The sequence below is a fragment of the Sitodiplosis mosellana genome, unplaced genomic scaffold, assembly GCF_009176505.1.
Source record: "Sitodiplosis mosellana isolate CC-2019 unplaced genomic scaffold, AAFC_SMos_1.0 Smas_scaffold_1, whole genome shotgun sequence".
Taxonomy (NCBI): domain Eukaryota; kingdom Metazoa; phylum Arthropoda; class Insecta; order Diptera; family Cecidomyiidae; genus Sitodiplosis; species Sitodiplosis mosellana.
Window position 1 is genome coordinate 8,032,385 of NW_022595244.1, and position 13,626 is coordinate 8,046,010.

Here is a 13,626-nt window from a genome sequence, read left to right on the forward strand (position 1 = left end):
ATCATTTTGGCATGCGCTTTAGATGGCTTTTAGTTGCCGGTCTAAAAATTGTTTATTTCAAACGTGGATATCCACGAATGGACCGATTTACAATGCTCGAAATACACCCGACGCTAAACAGTTGTGTCTATTGGCAACGCAGGGGAACATTGACACACAAATTTCGGAACGAACAACGTTGGTAGCCGAAGTCAACGAAAGCACCGAATCTGATGCTTGGTCTCGTTTCCACTTTAACCCGAATTCCATTCAGTACGCTGTATGAAGTGCTAACGAACGGTTCAACGGTATCGATTTGTGCGTTTTTGTGTGTGATTTTTTTACTCTCTACAATCGACGACGCGGCGATAGAGTTTCTGTCTCATGCATCAATGCTTTCGCATTTTAATCGATGAGTACAAGCGAATTAAGGTGCTTGAAGGTTTCCAATAAAATGAAACGGATGTAGGTGTTATTTTGAGTGATGGAATTTCGGGGGGGAAGAAAATGTCGGAAATTATCTTACGTTTGAGTGATTTATGTGAAATTTTGAAACATTTCAACAGCTTATGTTGAATAACGATTCCAAGAAGAAAGAAAATACCACCAAAACAACCAATAAAAAAGTGAGATAAACAGGATTTATGGAGCAAGGGAGGAAAACGCTACGAACAATTCAGAACAATTGACGGAGGTGGAGAACAAACATCCGATTTTAATTACAAGCGCTACGAGTTTACAGTGAATAAACCGATACTATATTAATGTAAAAGTGAAAACAAACACGGTAAATAATTCGTGATTTTTACACGACACAAAATTGTATTGCTTTCACATCGCTCAGCAAAATTATTTATCCGGTAATTTTTCCGTCACACATACACATATAAACATAACACAAAAAAAGTAACCGTTCCTTGTATTGCATACGTTTTGTCAACATCAGTATAGGCACATTAATTTTCAATATATCTCGATTAAGCCAAAAGTGAAGTCGTCAAGGTTGAAGTACGAAAAATCCATTAAGTGGATTTCAGTTCAATTTTGGGTGCTAAAACATTTTCAACGCCGAAAATAACAACCAAAAAAGGGAATAAAAATAACGACAACCAATCAACAGAAGCTCAAGAAGCGAATTATGTGTGCTTGGCTTTGTGATTTATAGATTTTTTGCCAAGTTTGAAGCTTTCAACATTTATATTATTATTGATTGTGTATATTCTTGTGTGGGAAGGGGATTTTCCAGTGATTATTTTTAACCGCATAAAAATCTGCGGAAAAAAAACTGTGGATGCCATTTCAAAGCCTGACACGTGACAGAATTTGAGCCGCACCAAAATTACCAGATTTATTTTGTGATTCAATCCAACATCAAAGCTAACGAAGGCACACACAAAAAGAAATTGATGAAAATAACGGTATTGTTCAGCAAAAAGGAAGAAAATAAACGTTTTGTGGTGAATAAAACAGTGACTTCAGTCGGAAGGACATAATTACGATACAAAAACATACGATCAACTCAGCAAAACTGATCTGCAGTTACACACAGCGGAAATTTCTCAAATTGAACAACAAAGCACGGATTAAAGTAAATAATTTTCCTTGATTTCGTAATAATTTCGCTCCAATTTTCTTTCATTATATATTTTTGCAACAAATTTTCAGTGACAAGCAAACTCAAACACACCATGAAACGAACAAGTTGTGTGTGCATTAATGTAATCTCGACTACGTTTTGTTCAATTTCATGAATGATGAGTGTTTTCCAATTTTCGTTTGCGACGCGGTAAAAGTGTGTGGAAAACTTTTTTTTTTGTTTTGTTTCGGATAATGAAAAAGTTTTTGTGAGCTTGTTCGCTGAGAAACAAAAACATGAAGAGATTAAATGTCGATTTGTCACACTTCATTGAATCCATTAAAAACGTGAACATTTGAATGAAGTCGAAGTTTTCAACTAACGATTGTCGTGAAGAACTCTCAGCACTTTTTTCCCATTCAAAATGAATCGGCTTGCAAAAAAAGAAGTCTCAATCCTAAATTTGAATATTGTTACCATGAGCCGAATGAACGAATCATGAGCCGAACGAACGAACGAACGAAAAAAGGAGTCTTTGGAAAATGGAACAATAGATTCTGGTGTTGTGTGTTATATGTTCTCATTTCGGTATCAGGCTGCTAGACTTTTCGTGTTGAATTAAGCATTAAAAACTATAAGGATATTGACACAGCAAAAGTTTTTCGTCAGTTGAAACAAAAACGTACGACAAAAATTCAACTTATTTGCATAAAACACATGCAACAACTCTTCCAACAGTAAAGTGTTGTAAACTATTTTCGGAATGAATGAATGAATGGCGCAGTTATCTGACTGCATAATGTGTTTATCAGAAAGTTAAATATCTGTGTGAAAAGCTGAAAATAAACCTACTGCTACCGGTTGCCGTCTGAATATTCGATAAAAAATTTCCGTGTGTTGAGCAGAGAGAGAAAAAATTACTAGGTCGTTGTATCTTAATCATTTGTTATCGTTAGATTCACTACTATTTCGAAACGATTTCATAGTTCGAAATTAGAATTTCTTGCTTGAACGACCGACAATTGTAATGATGAAAAATTTGTAGCGTTGATTTATGGTTTCGGTGGAATTTATTACGTAGTTGAGTTTCTGCTCATTTTTTCCCCTTTAACTATTCGAACGCTCGATTACATATTTTGAATGAAAGGGAAGCAATACACGATGATATGGTTCGTAGGCACGGAAGTCTATTATTTCTTGATTTGCAGCTCAGTTCGTTGTTTCTGTTTTTATTTCCAGTTTTTTCATCGTTCTTTCCTTATTGTTATCGTTATTTCGCCGTGTGTGTTCATTTTGGTGCGCGTATAAATTAGGAAAAAATGAACAAAAGTAATGTGGAAATAAACAATATATAGCAACGGGAAGAAGCCAATTCCACTGCATGAAAATTCCGAGCTATTGCCCGATATTCGAAACGGGCCGTCGGCATGCTTTGCCCATTTCACGGCTTTATAATATGCTGGTATCGACAAGACAATTTACACACACTTGGGGTAAAAAAGCCAATAATTTTTTTCTCTCCTCTGTACGTTGTTAATTTTTATTGTTTTGTTTTCCTCCCCAATTTCACTTAATGACTTAATAACTTGCGCTTTTTTTCCATGTACATTCAGCGACGATGCTCAAAGCGTACGTTCCTTTAAGTTTTTGGGCACAAGCAAAATTATATCAATATAAGCGTAAATTCAACTCCCGGCCTCGGAAGTTAATGTGAAAATTGCAAAAAAAAGAGATTGATGGCCAATATCATATTACATGTCTCAACGTGGTTATAAGTTCACAGTGTGGAAAAACACCATTTCATCAAATTATAAAAAAGCATTCAAAGTGATCGCTCCCTGAACGAACAGCAACAACGATGACAACCACCAAACTTTCCCTCACCCCCCACGTGCGCGTTAAACGAAGAGAGAAAACCACCGTTAATATCTGATATCCAAATCAAATCAATCAATCAATTGTTACGGTGTAAACGAAACGCCTTAAGACGTTCTTGATTGATATGGAACCTAGTTTTGATTTCAAATATGCTCAATGAAGAATGGCAAACAGTGGTGGAGAGTTAAATATCTGTGTGACCAGGCAGGTCGATTTCATTTGTATAGTTTAACATGCTTAATTTAAAATAACCTAATAGTAACCGAGCCCTGAATGATTGTGGCGTGAACTTTTTTTTGCATCGTTCTGACGTATGACCGTACTTAACCTTTTGTTTAACATTTGATTTAATATGTTGCTCAGCATGCGATGACGTGTGATTTCGTAAAATTTGCATGAAGCTCGCCTTTGTTCCATCCAACTACAAGTCGAATGGAACTCAAATCAACGAATCATTTCGTCTCATTCGTTTGCATCGTGAAATTCAATTGAATTTTGATATGCATTTGGGTCTTTGTTTTTGATTGAAAAACAAAATCATCAAATGTTGATGACACGCACTCTGTTTTCAGCTACTTTTATCTCAGACTTAATGACGAACGGAAAATTTTGATCTTTCATCGCACTGTGTGTGCGTCCATGCATCCATGGATATTTTGCCATTGTGTATATTGATTATAGCGACTGATAAAAGTCAGGCCATGTTTCACATGGTGATACTCGGAAATAAAACATCGACGGAGAAGAAAAGGATCTGCAGACAAGGAAACAGATTTGTCATGCGGTTCGTTTGTTGAACACCGAAAAGGATGAAGGGAGAAAAAAATCAATTTCCTGATTAAACATTATGACGATGGCAAATGAAAATGGTGTTAAGTTTGGTTCGGGCTCTGATAAAACACATGAAAATTCATTGATGGCAACACAGAAAAACGGAGATACGATCTGTCAGTGGCACATAATCAGAATTGATTTAATTAAAAGGATGGCTGATCGAAATGAAACGGTATACGAAAATTCATGGGATTGCTTGTGTATGTGTTTCGCAGTAAAAAGCTGTACTAATTGCTTTGCCGCTCAAAGCGACCGCTTTTTATTTATGCACGATTTACTACTGAGCTCACTTAACATCGTCATCATTCTCTCACTCAATCTAGCCGGGTTAGCTCCTTTCTTTTTCAATCGGCTCAAATCGCGAGAACAAAACCGAGCCCCATCAGAGATTAGAATCGTAAAACATGCGATATCAATAAAATGAAATGAGTGCAAAGCATTCAGTCACATCAGAGCCGATATAATATTTTACCATCCGTATCGATTCGGTTCATGGATGGGTCCTCCCCTTTTGGTCGACAATGATGACAACCAAAGTGAAGCGACAACGCTTTGCTGCTTGGATCAGTTTAATGCGTGCCAAGTATTTCAATCGGGCATATTGTGATGCGGGTTTCGATCGACAATACATAATACATTTTTGGTACGGTTCGGTTCAGCTTTGCTCGCAAAAAGCGACACCATATAAACAGCATGGGAAAATGTGTGGTATTTCAGAAGGACCACCGAAAAATATATTATGAATCTAATAAAACATTAGAAATTAAACGCGAGAACATCAATTTTACAAATGACCATCAATAAAAGTCAGAAAAAAGTGGGACAAGTCATAGCAGAGAGAGAGAGAGAGAGAGAGAGAGGTAAACAATGGCATTTGTAATAATAATGTTTAAAGGCATCTTTATGTTCAAGCAACGAAACCAGGAAGTACGAGCTGCTAAATACGGAGCGAAAAAAGCTCCGAATAATTTGGTATGCGTGTGTATGAAGTTGAGATTACTCATCTCACTGTTTGCTTTTATAAAATGCTCATAATTTTCATAATGAAAATGTCGAGGAACATCTTTTCGTATCGGTGCCGGACCCACGTAAACAAAATATCCAGGCAGCCGCTTTTTATGGTTGCTCATAAAGCGCCAAATCATAAATAAATAATAAAATTTGCGAAAAAGGACACAAACACACACACACAGCATCCGGGAATCGACTGTTTGGCATTGTACTAAAAGAAACATAAAAACATACGACGCGACAGGGAAAACGTGAGCCACTTCAAGGCACAACCGAAACGAGAAGAAAGAGAGACGAAACACTTCGTTCCGAATCGTTTGTGTGCAACACGCCTTATCTTTAATAAAGCTCACGCTTTTCTTTTGTTGCTGCGTTCAGCTGGAGACAGCGAGTATATTTCGGCATTCCTTTCTTCGAGACCGTGCCAAGGTCTGGAATTTATCCATTAAAAGTCAAAAATGAATAGCGGCCAATTGCCTTTCGCCAACGCATAAATTTCAAATGATAGTCACATAGATTTTCATCTAAAATCAAATCGGCGCAACAGCACAAAGCCAGAAAGATTCATTGACAGTGGGTATATATCGCGTGTAGAAGATGGTGTGCCACTGCATGGAATTTCCGTTGTTCGCAACAAAACAATTCCACTGACATAATAAAAACGTATTTATAACTCGATTGATTTGATTGGATCGTTTTTCGTTTTCTTTTTGCCTTCATGGCTTGTGTAACACGCAGATTTTCCTTCGATAAAAATCAAATGAGAATTGAACGAGAAGCCGTTTTTACGATATCATTTGACGCTTAAACGTTCACACTTGAAGATTTCAACACCAAACATATTTTATGGACATAACCAATAAAGTAAATGTATTCTCCGGAGCTGGCCTGGCTGTCTGGCTGGCTGGCTCAATTCACTACCACTAAACGTCGATGAAATTGCTGTTAACTAAAGAAATGAGGGGTTGTAAAGTTTTTCATTGCAACTACTAAAGCTTGTCATTATGTTTGTTAACGCCGTTAATTTGTTTCGGTTTAAAAACGATAATAGTACCTAATTAATTCATTGAAGCATATGCGTGAGATACGGCCTTCCTTGGAAACAACATGTTCTCAATGTTTCAGGTAAAATCAGATATGGTGAAAACAAATTGTGGAATAGTGGCAATTTATGAGTTACGAGGGGCGACAATAAATTACCCAACGTAATTAGCATTTGATTTCATTCTGATACTGTATAAATTTTGGGTTATTAACTTTTTCGGAGCCGTTGAAAGCACTTTAGTACTGTTGATTTTTTTCTCGAACGCGGTCGACGTTAAAAGCAACATGAAATTTGATTGGGTTGACCCATCTGTTAGCAAAGTTGGCAATGGAAGCATGTGTGTGAGCAAGGGAAAAAACAGATTGGTTCAACGCATAAATATTTGCATGTAGCCAGAAAGCAAAATATGCGAACCCCAACCAGTTTGGATCCAATCCAAAAATTAATGCGACGTCAAACTTATTGAATTAACTTATGTGGTGACAGTCGTTTACAGGTCAACAAACACAAATTGCAATTCGAATTCGATAATTTGAACTCATTCCCAACCTACACCTCGGTTCATTTCGATTTCTCTCATTTCGACGCAGTTGGTTTATCTTTCAAGGCATTCAATTCGAATCGTTTTATCATTTATTGCTCTATTAATTTTTTTGGCGCATCAAAACGATTCCACCGGTGAAATGGTAGGAAAACTTTGCCAACTGCCTGGTGCTCACTGCTCACTTATTTCACTCTAAGCGCTTAGAAAAAACATTACTTTATTTAATAAATGAAGACTTATTCGCCAAAAAACATGAAGTGACTGCTTCTGCCGCTGCAACCAACGTCAAAGATAAACAATTTCACTTTTTTTTCTCTGCAACGAGCAAAAGCACCTAATTAATTATATAACAAATTCAAACAGATTCCTTTTTTTGATGGTACTGGCCGTATCCAGCGTTAAAACTCAAATAAATATAGCATGTAAATTGATATCGGAATTATATGGTTTTGGGGTAGCTCAACACAACAACACACTCACAACATTCAACATTCAGCGCTGAATTTGTATCACTGTACGCTTTCAAAGTCTACAAACTGTATCGAGTCACGTATCCGGGATTCGTTTCGAAGCATTAAATATTAACACCATACTGATGCTTCTTCTTGAATGCGAAACGTTGAGGCGCAGAAACTGTGACATTTTCATTGGCCATAGTATGGCTCCATACGCTCTCTTCAAAGAGTGTATCTACGACTATGAGTTTTCTTTTGACGACTTCAACTGATACCACTTAAAAAGCGAACCTCCGAAAGCATGACTTCCCCGTGAAAAAATATTCATTTTTCAATGCACAAAACGACACACTCTCTTCAATTCCTCAGCAGCTGTTTGCCACTTCTTCGTTTGCCACGACATTGAATGCGGACTATTTTTTTCTCGACCGTACCAAATGATGAAATAAAATATGAATATATGGAGAGGGATGTTTTTGGTTGGTGGTGAATCTGCTTTTACCACCGACCCTTCACAGCGAAATGCACAGACTCCACAGTATTTATTCATATTGTAACGCAAACTGAAAGTTGCGTTGCTGACATTCAACATCTAGCATTTTGTATTTAAATAAACATTTCTGTTGCTGCAGCAAATGTATACTCAAGTGCTACACTGCGCTTCAAAAAAAAGAGCTTCATAACATTTTTTGGCTTGATTTCAGCCAGAAAATCTAACGAATTTATGAGTATCTTTGCCCGAAGACTCGACTCACTTTTTTCTGCTTTTTTTGTTGTACATTTCATTTTGGTTTTGAAATGAAATTCTCCTAAACCCTAAGATACACACACAGTTAGACCGAATTAAATGAGCGCTACGCGTTTTTCTTGCAGTCTAACAAATTCGGAGAGACGAATAAAAAAAATGCTCATTTCTCCTAGACGCATTAAGCAAAAAAGTGCATTAATCATATGATTTTTAATAAGAAGATAATTTTTCATCTCGTTTCTCATGCTGTTGTTGTTACTACTGCTGCTGCTGCTGCTGCTGCTGCTGTTATTGTTCACATTCTACTTCCTTTCTCTCTCTCTCTCTGTCTCTCTCTGTCTCTCTCCTTCTTTCTTTCTCTCCCGTCGTTTGTTTGTGTTTATTTATTTGAACTTTTCCGCTGTTTCCATCCATAAATAACTGGATGCAACTGTCCGATTTGCATTCGACCATGAGCGAAGGAATAAAAAATATATAATTCAATACAATTATGAATGTCATTAAAATGTTGTTTTAATAATTTTATGCGAGAATAATGTTGATGACAACCAAAATGCATTTATAAAGCTCTGCTTTTGCTTCGTTTCATCCAGTCGTTTTTGCACATTTTTTTTCGTTTCTGTATTTTTCTCGTTCGTTCGGTTCGGTGTTTTGCTGACGCGATGAACTTAATTCACCCATTTTGTGCAGCATTTCATGTTTATAAGAAAATGGATTCGTTCGCAGACTTGAACATAAATCATGTGCAGATAATGTGAAGAGAGAAAATGAACACAGTGAAAAAAAGTGGTGAATTCACTTTTGGGAAAAGAAAGTCGTTAGATAGAGCGCCTTTTTTTTTCTTCAGTTCAGAAAATGCTGATTTTTCTCCTATGCAAATTATCCTTTCGTCGAATTCATCAGAAGTGTTGCCCAAATACCAGGATTAATTTCAGTATTTTGCATGGGTGTATGTGCTGGCAACGCACGCCTCAAGCAGACATCGTTATATTGAAACTTGAAAGACCTAAACCAAAAAGTTGTGGAAGCGTTGCCATGGAGCGAAAACCTAACACGAATGTTTCAATTGCTATAAAAAGCGAACACGAACATCACTTTAGAGTTCTTGTTAATTAATAACTGGATCCGTTTACCGTGACGCTGGAAGGTTTTCATTTAATTAACTTACACATTGTATAATATGAATGGAGCTAACAAAGAAGTATTCGAAGAAAAATGGACAAACAGAAATGTTCGAAACTTGCATCAATTAATTCCCAGAATATTTTCATAGTAATACTGATTTATATCCGTCGCAAAGTGTTTAATTCTGTTGAATGAACAACCATTGAATGGCTATTTTTATTGGAAAATGCTTGTGCGTTGTTTGTTTTGTCAAAGTTTGGTTGGATTTTTCAATCGTTCCGTTTCGGAAGTGATGTTTTTCGTTAGGCGGTTACTGCGTGTGAAGGGGTGCGGAAAAAAATCCCAAACCATCTTAGCGGATTAAAATTTATTGTCGTTTTTTTCTTCTCTTTTTTCTTTACTTCTCTATGCTTCCCTTCTCACCACTTTCACCGGAAACCTTTTCAGTTTTCGACCGAAAGAAAATGAGAGTCGTTCAGAAATAAAAAGCGACGCATTTTTAGAGCAAATCTAATTAAAATGCAATGTTAAAGCGAGTAAAGCACTTTCAAACCAAACAATTAATCTTATAATTATTCGCCTTTTTCCGCCTGCTTGCTCGCAATGTGAATGTGTGAGAGAGAGAGAGAGCGACCGTTTTCCCAGGCGTTGAAAACTCCATGACAAATACAGTACAGCACAGCATAAAACGCAAGCAGTGAGGTTTGCAATAATTCCACTTTAATGTTCAACATAGTGCCAATTTTTTCACATTCAAGGACCAAACGTGCTTCGCCTTCTAACGATCCTTTTCTCACCAGCCCCAATCTCACCAGATGTGAGGCAGAGAGCGGTGGAACAGATTATGAAAAATAATTAGTAATTGTCCCGTGTAAACAATCGAAAGCAAAAGCAAGACGGAAGAAAAAGAATGGAAAAATACGAAAAAAGGGGTGCGCGCTCACTGAAGATTTACCTAACTTTTGGTTGATGCTCTTTTCATTCTCAAGCTAATATTGAGCGTTCTTGTTTTTTTCTCGCTCTCTATCTCTCTCTGGAAAACGAAAATCAATAGAATATGAACGACAACGGAAGGGAATCTCTTGAGAAAACACCAAGTGAGTTGGAAGTGAAACGAAAAAACTGGCAAAAATGTTACGGCTGAAGGGTTATCTTGTTTATCAAACACAAAAACAAATCAAACGAATGAAAAACTCTGCAACCTCTTAACATTTTTTGAATTGGACGCTGCCGAACCCATCTGTTTATTCTTGCTTATATTCAATTCACACTTGCACAACCGCTCACTCGACACAATCATATTTGAATGGTTTGGAGCGAAAATGTAATACAGAAAAGTTGAGCGGAAAAATGTCAAATGAAAAGGATTAGCTAAATAGTTCACTATAGTTTACTAGACCGTTTACTATATAGCTATCCCTTTTCCGCTCATTCATCATCGACATTTTTCCGCTCAACTTTTTTGTATTACATTTTCGCTCCAAACCATTCATTTTTCAATAGATTGTCGTGTACTGTCGTTGAGGGTCTTCAAGGTTGATACGAAATAGATTTTCCATTCGAATTACATGAAATGTGGGAATAAGCTTGTGATTCAATAGAATAGGCAAAAAAAATGAATAGGATATGGCTTCGCAACCAAAACAAACTGAATAAATCGATAGCAGATCATGGCGAAAAAGAGAATGACAGGAAAAATCAGTCGAATGTTTTCAAATTGACATCATATAACTCTGGCATCATATAATTGTTCCGACACGGCACCGATGACAAGTATTCCCACACATTCAGTCTACTGAAGATGAGATTTTTTGTTCGTACAATTCATATGTGGAAATGGAATTATGTTTATTTGCCAATCAATTGGTTAGGCGATCTATTTTATCTAGAGATAGCCGGCTAAAGAACCGAGATTGTGGAACAAATTATGAAATGAAATGACAAAAGGAAGGAAGGAAGAAAGAGCGATATTGGTGGACAGTGTGTGAACCGTCAATATAATAGTATGCAGTTATTGTAGTATTTATAAACACAATAGGAATCGATTGAATGGCGTTTCATTGGGGCAAATGAAATGTCCATTCGATTTGCTGCGCTCGCCATTCAGTAACGGTAATGCGAAAGATAGCGAACGATAACAGCAACCACAAGCTCCTGCACGGAAAATAAAATAGGTATCAAGCCGATCGAAAACGAGGTTGTTGTAAGTAAAATTGAGTGAACGAACACTAATACCGCAAACTTTCCGAACAATGCAGCCAATCCGGATCAATCGGTTTACACACACACAAGCCGCATTCTATCTCTCTTACATTCACTAAATCCATCGTTCAGCTCCATGTTTATGGAGTATTGATGGGTTTACGAGATCTAAAACCGAATAACAGGATAAGGGAGGAAATGCACAGAATAAACTAAAAATAGAAAGAGCGAAAAATCGATTTCGATTTTGTTTTTCTCCCTGCCGATCCGATGAAATTCTGTGCAAATGCAATTGAAGTGCTGGCTATTTTTATTGATGATCTAAATTCAATCTTGTTCAAACCACGGGCACAAAGAAACAACATGTCATTGTGAACATGACAATAGCTGTGGTAAATTGAAGTGCTTCGAAGGCAGAACGAGAAAAAAAAGAAGTCAATTGATTGAATTTGGAACGAAAATATCCGAAAAAGCAGAAACTCCCCTCTCACCGCGCACAAGTGTCACTGTTGAAACGCTCGACACAACAACATACATAGTTGTGCGGAAATTTTGCGGAAGAGCAAAAGAAAAGTGAAAGAAATGTGCACTGACTGACACGACTGCTCCAAATATATAGTCGTTCGAGTGCCAGTGAATTGTGATACACAGGAAAAAAACACCTTTCTTTCGAAACAATAGCTTCCTGTTGGCACTTTTGGCACAAACAATGGTTCGCCTCATTGTTCATTTATAAAATGAAAACTTTAAGTCTTCTCAAACTTGAAATGGATAATTATCTCATTTTTAAGAGCGTTGTCTACCGCTATTTCGAGCGATAATTACACTTGTTTCGAAATTCAGGAGCTTGAAATGGTCAAATGATAGTATTTAAGTGGTTTAAAATTGTTTTTTCAACGTGTCTTTTTTTTCTTTCGTCCGGTCGAAGTAAGTCGAAAGACTGAATGACTATTTTCAGTCGTAATTACACCACAATTATGCGCCCCAGAAAACAACCCACCCACACATCAATTCCAATATCGACCGATACTCGATAATTCAATAATTATAAGCTTGTGGAATTTGTCATTCAATGCGATTCAATTGGGATCGACTTTATTATGGTCATTTGTGATCCACTAAGCCTCAAGAATTTGTGAACAATACCACTTTTGTACAACGTGTTTATAGATTTCATTGAGCCATACAGCCGCCCAATAAGTCTGAGCACCATTCCTCCATAATTGATGTGAATGCATTGTTCGAAGCTCGTGCACAATACACGTGCCATTTCGTAAATTGTTTAGTATTTTGGTGTCATGCACTTTTTATGCCATGCATTGAAAGCACGAGCAAAACTGGTGTGAGTGTGTTTGTGTGCCGAACAATGTGCTTTTATCAGGGGAGTATGCCGTGTGGCAACAGTGAATGAAAAGGTGCTAAATGAGAAGAACCGAAATCAATAAAATGAACAGAACAAGAAACACAGTCGAAGACACTTTAGTTGATTCACATATACACATCTCAATGTTTACTATCGATACAAAAGAAGAATTGATTTTGGTTTCATTGTTGTATCACAGCAAAAACTCCCTTGTCAAGCGACAAAACAAATAACATTTTCTTTTCTTTCTTCTCACCTGTTAAGAATCAATATATTTTTGTTTTCGTCTCCATCGTTTCAAACAACAAATGAAACGAAAAAAAAAACACAAACAAACAGACAACTTCCGGAAGCAGGAAGCATTTGAAATATTTTCCAATAGATTTTCCCATGTGCACTGCACATACATAAACTTTCAAAAACATCAATGCCGTTGTTCCGTAAATGTCGATAGAGGTTTATTCCCCAATCGAAAAGCCAAAAATGAAAAACAGGAAAATCGAGATTCCGATGGAAATCAATTCAAGTTGGAACATTTAACTATTTCGGTTTGTCTTGATATCGTATTTCGATTCATCGACGGTTTTGGTGAAAACAGGCAACGCTTAAAAAGTATGTGTTAGAGGCCGAGTGGAAGAGAGAGAGAGAGAGTGGATTGAAAACTAGAACAAAATGAAACGTATGGTTTGACAAGTGGATTTTCCGCACATCAAACACTTTCATTTTGGATGTAATAAAAATTCCAAGTGATGTGTATAGCAATTTGTATCGAATAATCCCACGAAGAAAAACAAAACAACAACAAGTTCTCGATATAGAGTAGAGAAAGATAGAGAGTGATGAGCCGAAATGGAGCTTGGAATCAA

At 36.9% G+C, this 13,626-nt stretch overlaps 1 protein-coding gene across 1 annotated transcript in view; it reads left to right on the forward strand.

Moving 5' to 3' along the window:
• The first annotated feature begins 251 nt into the window (after positions 1 to 251).
• The window catches only part of LOC129573550 (zwei Ig domain protein zig-8-like), a 223,489-nt gene continuing 210,114 nt past the window's right edge, over positions 252 to 13,626 (forward strand). Inside the window, exon 1 of the mRNA XM_055454185.1 lies at positions 252 to 1,567. The gene's annotated coding sequence lies outside the window, so the exon portion shown is untranslated. The remainder of the gene's footprint in view (positions 1,568 to 13,626) is intronic.